Source organism: Lissotriton helveticus, chromosome 1_2 (assembly GCF_964261635.1).
Source record: "Lissotriton helveticus chromosome 1_2, aLisHel1.1, whole genome shotgun sequence".
Classification (NCBI taxonomy): domain Eukaryota; kingdom Metazoa; phylum Chordata; class Amphibia; order Caudata; family Salamandridae; genus Lissotriton; species Lissotriton helveticus.
In genome coordinates this window covers 348,296,650-348,307,388 of record NC_136058.1, presented here as the reverse complement: position 1 = coordinate 348,307,388, position 10,739 = coordinate 348,296,650, and the positions used below count along the sequence as shown (strand labels likewise).

Genomic DNA, 10,739 nt, shown 5'->3' with positions numbered 1-10,739 from the left:
CTGGGTACAGAGACCTCAGGGAAACCCATATTCTCCTGAACATGACCAAGAATATCAGGCAACAGGTCCCTCGAAATGTACTTTCCCTGCAGATCCACCGCACCCAAAGCGGACTCATCAGAGGAAGCAGAAGAGGAGATATCAGAATAAAGGTGAGCAGGAGACTCCGAGCGACCCCCAGCACCTTTCTTGGAAGCCTTGAGCTCGGACAGCGTCTCCAAAATCAGCAGCTTCAGCCTTTTGGAGTCACCCAGACCAGCACTCCGACCAGCAGGGGCAGAATCACCACTGTCGGAAGAAGACGACCCAACAGGAGAGACATGTTTTCTCTTCCTATGGTGTTTCCCCATCGCAAACTGCAAATCCACAAGACACAGCAAACCAGCAAAGCAGCACGGAACGCACAGCAACACCACAAATGGCACAGAAGAAAAGAAAACGAATCCCGCCATAAATAGGAGGAAAACACTCACCCCACAGCTGCAGCCTCTTGGAAACCGAAGATGTAGAAGGAGGGGCAGAAAAAACGAGACATCCAGGAGCTCCGACGAAGGAAAAACACCCCGAGTCATCAAGGCGGAAAGGAGACGATGACGTCATCGCAAGGAGCCGTGCAGCCAATCAGGAAGGAAGTCAGGGAACCCGGAGCCCACCCGGGTGCCCGCTCATGCAAAAATGAGTATCCGAGGACGAGAACGGCATCCCGCCTCCAGCCTCGACAACGCGGCCCAACACAAGAAGAAATACGGCCCCCGCACTGCCAAACGAAGGGGGGACGGAATCGGAGCCAGGAGGTGAGCGCGCCCCGCCCTAAAAGAACGGAGAACGCGGGCAGCCAGTCCGCTACCAACCGCAAGCAAAGCGAGCGCTCCACCAAATGAGCCCACTCCCCTGCGTCCGTCAAAGGGCAGGGCGCGAGGGTAACAGCCACCAAATGCGCGCGGAGACAGGCAAAGAATCCAGGATCCAGGGGCAGAAACCACGGGGACCCGAGAAGCCCCGCAACCCAGGGTCCCCGTCACGAGTGAAGTGCAGGAAGCCCAGCAGCCCGCCTTCAAAAGAGTCCCACGTAGGTCCATGAGCACCCCCAAGGCCCAGCAAAGGAGGAAAACCACAGGACAAACGAAGCAGGTAAGTGCCCGGCACTCACCCAAGCGTCACCCATCAGCATCCAAACGACAGGAAACAAAACAGGATTTGCTTCTGGTGGTGAGGTGTATTATAGCACCTGACAGGAGGGTGGGTGGAGTCAGAAAGCGTTTCCTGTTTTGTTTCCTGTCGTGTGGAATACCTCATGAGTGATGACTGGGTCGAGGACGAGGGACGTAGAGGTAATGTGCCTCCACATTACGGCGGCAAACAGCAGTACTCTATCCATGCTGCAGTGAGGTCCTTCCATTCAGTGAAACAGAGCCACTGGAAGTACGCAAATATGCAGGTGCAGATTTTTTCCCGCATACTTCTGGATTTGCCACATTTGCCACATAATCCATCACCAGCTGCATAATTTGCAGATTTTAGCAAAAAATTAGGCTCAAGCTCAAATGGTTAAAAAGTTACTAAAAACGAGGCGACATGTGTTTGCACACATTTGAAGGTCTTTTACAAAGGTTAAATGGTTATCTTTCAGTTGCTTGTTTCAGTATTTGGTTGTGAAACTAGTAATAATGAGGTAAAATATTTGCACAGGGAGTACCACTATGTGTAAAAATCACAAAATATTGAAGTACGAATTGTTATGCATTTTGCCACGTAATTTACATTTTCTTGCTGCGTACTTTAGTCAAAGCTGTTGCATATGTTGGTGCTTCCAAGCCTCATAATTCCAGTTGCCCTTACGATGCTGTAACGTCATCAAAAAGTTGCAGATCCTGCAACTGAGAAGCCCGGACCACGTAGGGACTCGAACCGTCAACCTTCTAGTCCGAGGTTGGACGCCTTATCCATTAGGCCACGCGGTCACCGTGAGGAGCCGTGTCTAGGCATAGCTACCCCTGACTCAGATCATCCCTGGCTGCTGGAGAAGACAAAGAGAGAACTAGAGAGGTGTTTTATCAGAAAGAAACAGCGCCTTCTAATCACAAATACTTGTCTTCAGACGCTCTATATGTGACTGCTCCGCACCAGTGCTGACTTTTCCGCGCCGCCTAGAGGATTGAGATATGACGTTTTGGAAAAACGTCCTCAACATGCGATGGGTTGAGTCCATTCGAAATGAGGCTCCTGGTCGCATGTGAACAAGATCACAAGTGCAGGTTGGAGTCTTTCACCCACTTGTGTCTACTCGTTTTTCCCTCTGTGAATTCAATTCTGAGCCTGCATATTTTGCCATATATTCTGAGCCAGTCTTATTCTTCTTTTCTGCTTCAGTGGTTTATGTTCTCCTCGCCTCTGCTCTGTATTTATTCCTCCCCCTCGCTGACACTCTGTGTTGTGTCTTTGCTGCTCTGTTTCTTTCACTCTAATGCTGCATGATCCTGCAGCAGTCTGTGTGTTTTATCCTCGTACAGAGCGGTAATTACCAACCTGATCCCAAAGCAGCATTCAGGTAAGAGTTGTGTTTGTATCTTTAGGTCTTGCTCATCTCTTTATCTAGAAAATCAAAATTTACAGCAACACAGTACCCAACATGACGCGCACTGTTACCGCCTCAAATAAACTGAGCCCAGCAGCGTGATACACGCCTCCCATATGGTCTAGCGGTTAGGATTCCTGGTTTTCACCCAGGCGGCCCGGGTTCGACTCCCGGTATGGGAAGACATTTTTTATCTACCCTCCCTGTTTTTTAAAAATACAAATAGATTATACATATTTGAGTTTATTTTATTTTCACTCCATTCAGTCTGTGTGTTTATACCTTCGGCATATTACCCAGAAACCACCGTGTATCCCCCACACTCACTTCCTGCACATGTAAGTGTTTTTTATGATCCTCCAACTATCTAAAGAATGCACAGCTCAGTCCATAACATTCCTAAAAGGTGCCTTGTTTTATCGGTTTTTATACATGTAGGGCTCTTTTTGCCCTGTTTGAAAGAACATTACTCTATTTGAGGTCTTGCAATGAGTGGCTCAGGTGGCAAGTGCACATGACTGCCGCCCCCCCCCCTTTAACGTGCATACTACAGTTACACATTCAGATCAACAACAGAATTCTTTGGAAGGCAGGGGGTCTCGAGATCCCCCGGCCGTATTTATTAAAAATATGAAACAAAATTAAAAATGTAATAAAATAACATTATTTACATAATTATTAAATGCAAAATTCAGACATTAGATTTACATCCAGTTTAGACAGGTATGGTGGGCTAACCTTAACAAATGTCTAATACAGCGTGGTTCCTAACCGAATCTAACATCCTGATATCAATTTGCAATTTAATCATTTCTGGTCCTACGGCAAGGTCGCTAACCGGTGTCAGATCCCTTTACCCAGCTACGCTCTCACGTCCGAGATGCGCATGCGCGACAAGGGCCCGTTTACCCTCGTGCGCTCCGTGAACTCCATTTAACCATAACAGGAGGGCCCTTACACTCGTGCCCTTAGCGTCATAGTGTATGTGTGGGGTGGCTACCAGCCTGAGGAAAGCGTTGACTCCCCTCCCCGCACCCAAGCAAGTGGATATCCTGCCCCTGAAGTTCTGGGAGAGACCAATGGCCCCTCCCCCTGGGCGACCCCTTTCGTGAATGGGGCCGCCCCCACCTAAGGACCTTAAATTGCTGCTCACCGATTATGACCTTACCGCCAGACCCACATAATAAATACGACAGTACTAATCTAAGATGGAAAAAGGCCTAAGGAAAAAGAGTTAATGCAACAACAAAACACACCCAGAAAACATATACATATTAACATTGCCTGTAAATGGAGAAAAAGAGCCTAAGGAAGAAAAAACCTTTATTCTCCTGACATTGCATAGCGTTACACCGTATACCTACCAGTGTCCTCACCAGAATTCTGCTATAAGGGGATGGAGGGTGGGGAAAATTAAAGCCCCCACAGCGGGGCGAGGAGCGAGCCTGTGGAGCGCGGGCACAAAGAGGCCGCTTCCCGTGCTCCCCAGTCTCTTAAACACCCCCGAAGCCGCGATCCCGCCCCCTTGCCCCGGAAGCGCAAAACTGCTTCCGGGGCAACAGGCGGGACGCGCAGCCAACCAGCACTGGTGGAAGGGGGGGCCGGGCCCTGCCATGTGTGCGTGGGGGCCGAGTGGCCCCCCCTTTTCTCATGGTCTGTGACTGCCGGCCACCCCCCCCCTTTAACGTGCATACTACAGTTACACATTCAGATCAACAACATAATTCTTTGGAAGGCAGGGGGTCTCAAGACCCCCCCGGCCGTATTTATTAAAAATATGAAACAAAATTAAAAATGTAATAAAATAACATTATTTACATAATTATTAAATGCAAAATTCAGACATTAGATTTACATCCAGTTTAGACAGGTATGGTGGGCTAACCTTAACAAATGTCTAATACAGCGTGGTTCCTAACCGAATCTAACATCCTGATATCAATTTGCAATTTAATCATTTCTGGTCCTACGGCAAGGTCGCTAACCGGTGTCAGATCCTTTTACCCAGCTACGCTCTCACGTTCGAGATGCGCATGCGCGACAAGGGCCCGTTTACCCTCGTGCGCTCCGTGAACTCCATTTAACCATAACAGGAGGGCGCTTACACTCGCGCCCTTAGCGTCATAGTGTATGTGTGGGGTGGCTACCAGCCTGAGGAAAGCGTTGACTCCCCTCCCCCGCACCCAAGCAAGCGGATATCCTGCCCCTGAAGTTCTGGGAGAGACCAATGGCCCCTCCCCCTGGGCGACCCCTTTCGTGAATGGGGCCGCCCCCACTTAAGGACCTTAAATTGCTGCTCACCGATTATGACCTTACCGCCACAGGCCAGCATAGTTGACCGACTATCTGGCCCCCCCAGCAGCCTACACTGAAAGGTCATATTTCCCTAATAAAACCCTCTACCCCTCTAGATGTTCCTTATCAATAGGGCATTCCCATACTCTGTCAATTGGGCCCCATCCTGCAAGAAGAACCATCCCTCCCACCATGGCCAACTATTCTTTGCAATTGAGATGTTTGACATAATTTCTCAATCCAAGTGTTGATCCTCTTTACCGAGTGATTCAGCGCACTAATAGAGTCCACGCACCTCTACTGCGGCCTAGGAAACAACTTTGATCCCCCTCTGGTGCAGTCTGAATTTATTGTTGTTAACCTGCTTACTACTGAGATTATCCCTTCCACCAGGACCCCCTTTGCCCAGTTCAACCCAATCGTTATTACCCGCATGTCATATAATGACTGCGGGTAGTGGGGTGAGCCTATCAAGTACCTCACACTCCCCATTCTGGATGGACAGACCCCATCTATGTGTCCCCGTAGTTGCTGTGACCGGGGGTATCCTGTTCAAGTTGCAGGGTCTAAAGCTGGGGCTGGCCTACTCATAGGCACCTAACACCCCCTCTCGGTGCCGCTACTTGGCCTCCGTCATCCGCATCCTGGTGCACCTGGCCTTATACTTCCACCGCTAATTTCTGTTGATGCCACACTGTCATTGTTAGGCTAAGCCCTGCGCCAGCCTACCTTCTTATCATGGAGCCTCCTAACCCTTCGCAGTGTTATTTATGCAGAAAAAAGGGGGCCTTGCGGCCCCCCTAGCCGTATCCATTTCCCAACGAGGGTGATGTTACACCCCCTCCATGATTTGTGTTCCTGGTCAAACTGCGACGGCATACACCTGCCGTGCAATGCCCTGACCCTGGCAACCCAAAATGCGTGACCCTTACACACCACAAATTATGATACATGTGTAGCACCTTTACCCGCCGGCACCGCTTTCACCGTTGAAATGGCCGCTCATCACCCTTGATGCTTTTCCTTGACACTCCCGATCCAGGTGTAACGATCCTCTTGTCTGTCCACCTCCTGCAGTTGTGGAGTGGTGCCCTTCCCAGGTATCAACCAGTACTGGTGAGGCAGAGCGACTGCTCACCCACCGGTCACTCAAAGCCGTGAGCTAAGCTGATTCTCTTGCGAAGTGCATTTCAAGGACAGACCTCTACTTCTAACACGCTGCTGCTCAAAATCTCATCATGTTCTTGCAGCAGCTTGGCTCCAGCTCACAATCTTTTTGCTCAGGCCAGCTCACGAGCACAGTCCTAAATATGTTTAGGAACTCTACATGAGAACAGACCAAGCTGGCCCTTGGTACATGGGCCTTAACATGCTTTTATTCTGGGCAAATCACTTAATCTCCCTGTTTTAAAAATTATATGAGCATGAACTGGTGTAATGCAACTGGTGCTCATGTAAAGTGCCATAATACCGAGTTCATGCAACAATTACAGACCGCCACAACACACACGTTTATGTTGCAGACTACACGTGCCATCACTTCAGGAAAGGGGGTGCATTCACATCACGCGCTCTACCCCCGAGCTAAATTCATAAACCATCATCACAGCGCAGTCTGTGCGCGACGCCAAACCATGCAACAGCGTGCTCCACAATGTGTCCCGGGCATCTTGTACACTCACCCTTCCGGTGCCGAGCACGAGAGACTGCAGCATTCAGCGTCGGTCCCAATCCAATACCCCCAGCCGGCCCTCATGACGACAGCAAAATTCCTGGCTTGCACGACCTCGGGAATAACTGTTGCTGCCCCGAGCATTGCGAGTCCCACGTGAACCGCCCATGCACATCTGCAGCTCCTTGCCGGTCCGACGGAGTACCTCTGTTATCACCATTTTTTCCTCGGGCATGGACTTTCAAACTCATTCCTGCTTCGGCCGCCACAGCTGGTCACTCGCTCTTCTGCCTCTGTAATTCCCGGCCGGTGAGCACCCGCAGTGAAGCACGCCCGCGCCGTAGTACCTGCAAAGGGCGAAAGAAAAGAAAATTAAAGCCCCCACAGCAGGGCGAGGAGCGAGCCTGGGGAGTGCGGGCACAAAGAGGCCGCTTCCCGCGCTCCCCAGGCTCTTAAACACCCCCGAAGCCGCGATCCCGCCCCCTTGCCCCGGAAGCGCAAAACTGCTTCCGGGGCAACCGGCGGGACACGCAGCCAACCAGCACTGGTGGAAGGGGGGGCCGGGCCCAGCCATGTGTGCGTGGGGGCCGAGTGGCCCCCCCTTTTCTGACTCCATCCTTTTGTGCAAAGGGCACAGAATCGCATAATTCCAGGGGACCAGCTAGCCCCTTCTTGTCGCGTGCAAACCAGAGTCAGTTTCTGAGTTCCTCCTTTGTTCTTGGAGGAGACTGAGGGCTAAAAAGTCAGGAGGGCTGAGGGCAGGGAGGGCCTGTCAGGTGCTGATGCATCTTTACACTGCTGACTAGGTCTCATTAACATTTCTGGAAAACAAAGGCTCAGACTTTATCGCCCACAACAAAAAGAGTCGATGTGGGAACAATAACTTGGGCAGAAGTCGACGGTGTCTAAAAATAGGGTCAGCTCGGACTCAGATATTCTACGGTTTTCTAGGCTCAATATGCTGCGATGGCAGCGCCTCAGTGACGCGCCCTGATTGGACAGGTGCAAGAAGTGCTGCAGGTGGTGCCTGTGAGGGCCTCTAGGGGGCATGTTTACAAGAACTGACACATTTCTGCATTTTAGCAGAGATGTGTCAGTTCAATTGCGCCACGCAAAAAAAACCCTTGTGCCACCATGGATGCGTCCCATTTACAATGTGACACACCGTGGCTCAAGGATTCACAGATGCGACACGCATCTGTTGGCGTAAAGGTAACGCATTGCTGGAGTCGTGTCGCAAGCACAACGCAACTCCAGCAATGCTCAGGAGTGCCTATTCCTATTGTGTCGCGTCACTCCTTACGCCTGCTAAGGTTTTGACGCAGTGGCGTCGTAGAAGTGATGCAGTGAAATCTTGCAGATTTCACTGCATCACTTTTACGAGGCTTTCACGTCCAGCCTGCATACATTATACCTGACGCAGGCATAATGTGATGCAGGGCTTTTCAACGTGACGCATCTCCATAGATGCGTCACGTTGTAAATGTGTCGCAATGTGGCACATTGTTAACGATGCAGCTGCATCACAAAAGTGACGCAGTGGCGTCGAAAAAGTGTCGCAAGGGGTTTGTAAATCTGCCACTTGGTGTCCTCTGTGCAGCGCCGCAGTGTCTTCCCTACACCAGGGCAGTGAGAGCCGCCCCGTGCAGACACCGCTTTGGTGAGAGCCGCTCCGCACACTGCTTTAGTGAGGGAAACTTTGTGGTGCTCTAGTGAGGGACACTGTGGGGTGATTTAGTGAGGGACGCTGTACAGTGCTCCAGTGACAGACACTGTGCAGTGCTTCGGCGAGGGACACTGTGCAGTGCTCTAGTGAGGGATACTGTGCAGTGCTTTAGCGAGGACACAGAGCACTGCTTAAGTGAGGGACATTGTGGGGTGCTTTAGTGAGGGACACTGTGCAGTGATTTAATGAGGGACATTGCAGTGCTTTAGTGAGGGACACTGTGGGGTGCTTTAGTGAGGGACGCTGTGCAGTGCCCTGGTAGTAGAGACAGACACTGTGCAGTGCTTTAGTATGTGATGCGATGCAGGGTTTTCCAAAAAGTTAAAATTTTGCAGCAAGTTTATGTATTTAGAGCGGTTTTGGGTGCATTTGTTGGAATCGCCGCCCCCTCAGCAGAATCATGCATAGGTTTAATAACGAAAATATTTAAATGCGCGGCAGGAATGCAGATTTCATAAAATGTCCTTTCTATAATTGCTGAAAAAATGAACCTCGACCACGAAGGGACTCGAACCCTCAATCTTCTGATTCGAAGTCAGACGCCTTATCCATTAGGCCACGCGGTCACATGTAGATTCTCTTCACAATTCTCCGTCAGCTGTGCACTGTTGATCGGCAGTGGGTCCAGGGGAGGGCACGGGGGTGTTGAATACCTGTTCATCAGCTGTCTGTTAATCCTCCTTCATTGCTAGTTTGTGCTTTGAAAAGTGCTCTGAACATTAGTGGTGTGCGTGTGTGAATAGTGGCCCTCGCTGCACGCCGCCACGCCTTGTTACCCGCACGCCGTGACATGAAACACATTCAACATTGTGTTTCCTCCCACGCCGGATCACAACTCAGACGGATGAGATATAAGATAAGGAGGGGGCTCCTTGGGTCCCGGGAAATCCTAGCAGTCCCTAACAGGGTAGGGGGAGGGGGTATGTTTACCGGTATTGTTGTTTACAGTTAAAAATATGACCGTATGATGTCTAATTTGTGTGATAACCTGGAAGATAAGAATTGCGGGACAGAATAAACGATGATAAGCGGAATTGCATTCTTCTACGATGTAAACAAGAATATTGTAATTATTGTGATACACATATATATGGGAATGCACGGTTGTTACATGACTACCACCAATAAAACCATTACAAAAATAAAATAAAAAAATTCAACATTGTGTTGAATCACATGCGGTCGAGAGAGAACGGGGCATTTGCCACCCCTGCCAGTGTTCATGTTTTATTCACGGTTGTTGTAGTATTTCTTTATCCCGCTCGCTGTCTGATGCTCTCACTCATTGAAGTTCTTTCTCTATGTTTTCCCTTTCTTTCCTGCTCCTTGTTTCTTTCCTCGTCGGCATAATTAACCGGCGCAGTCTCGTCACTGTGCTGCTGTTTCCCCCGTCCACAAAAGTGGACAGCAGACCTCTCGCTCAGGAATCCTGCTGCGGTTGCATTTTCATTCTTCATATCGGAGTCACGATTCTATCTTTGTTTCTGCCCGTTTGTACTCACACCGTGGTACGTAGAAAGCGATTCTGATACGTTCTGCATGACAAAGTTTCCTCACCTGCTGTGCTCGTGCAATAGATTGTTGTGGTTCGTTATGCTTTCAATGTTCGTAGTTGACGACCAGGATGTTCATAGTTGGCGACGAGGATGTTCATATTTGGGCAAGGATGAGGGATGGCACGTATATTCTTCCTCAGTACGTGAGCTCAGGCAGTCACCGGAGAGAGGACAGTGCTGAAAGATGCAGGGGAGAGGGTAGTTCTCCCAGATGCTGAATAGCATGGGGAAAATATGTATTCCCATATGGTCTAGCGGTTAGGATTCCTGGTTTTCACCCAGGCGGCCCGGGTTCCACTCCCGGTATGGGAAGGTATATTTTTCATGGCTTTTGCTGTTTTCTTGTTTAATACAAATGTGATAATTACCAATGTACTGTGCTGCTCCTTTCTGTGACGGAGGATGTTACTTATATAGTCCAAAAGATTTTGATTAAATCAAGGTAATGATGAAATTCATGAAGTTGCGTCATTTCGACAGGAAGCCTTCGAACATGCCAGGATACTATTCCTTGAGGGAGTCACGTCTGTTTGTCACAAAACCTATACTATACCTTCCACTCTCAGAGTGAAACGGCGCAGCTGGCAGTTTATTTTCTTTATGTTTACGAAGGTTGATAAAATGATCGTGCTTGTTGTTTGTCGCCGGGAGCACCCTTTCTGCTTTGTACAGCTGGTCATTGTCTGATCCTTGAGTGAGTAAATCGTCTATCTGTATCAGTATATAGGGCTGTTTTATAATTTTCACACCAGGGTGCATTTTATCTAGTTTTATTTGCCAGGGTGTCTCACCTACATTGCATTAGATCGAGTCAGTGAGAGAGCTCAGAAAATGTTGTCAAAAAGACAGAAGCATCATTGTGTAAATAGGTGCCTTTCGCAACTTAACATTGTATTTCTACATCTATGAGCAAGA

The 10,739-nt window shown here is 49.4% G+C and overlaps 3 non-coding genes across 3 annotated transcripts; 2 read left to right on the top strand and 1 right to left on the bottom strand.

The window, feature by feature from the left end:
* The first annotated feature begins 2,685 nt into the window (after window positions 1-2,685).
* On the top strand, window positions 2,686-2,757 carry TRNAE-UUC (transfer RNA glutamic acid (anticodon UUC)). Its single transcript has one exon. It is a non-coding gene; the product is annotated as a tRNA-Glu (tRNA).
* A 6,004-nt stretch (window positions 2,758-8,761) lies between these two features.
* On the bottom strand, window positions 8,762-8,834 carry TRNAR-UCG (transfer RNA arginine (anticodon UCG)). Its single transcript has one exon. It is a non-coding gene; the product is annotated as a tRNA-Arg (tRNA).
* Window positions 8,835-10,064: 1,230 nt separating this feature from the next.
* Window positions 10,065-10,136, top strand: TRNAE-UUC (transfer RNA glutamic acid (anticodon UUC)). The gene has a single exon. It is a non-coding gene; the product is annotated as a tRNA-Glu (tRNA).
* Window positions 10,137-10,739: the final 603 nt, after the last annotated feature.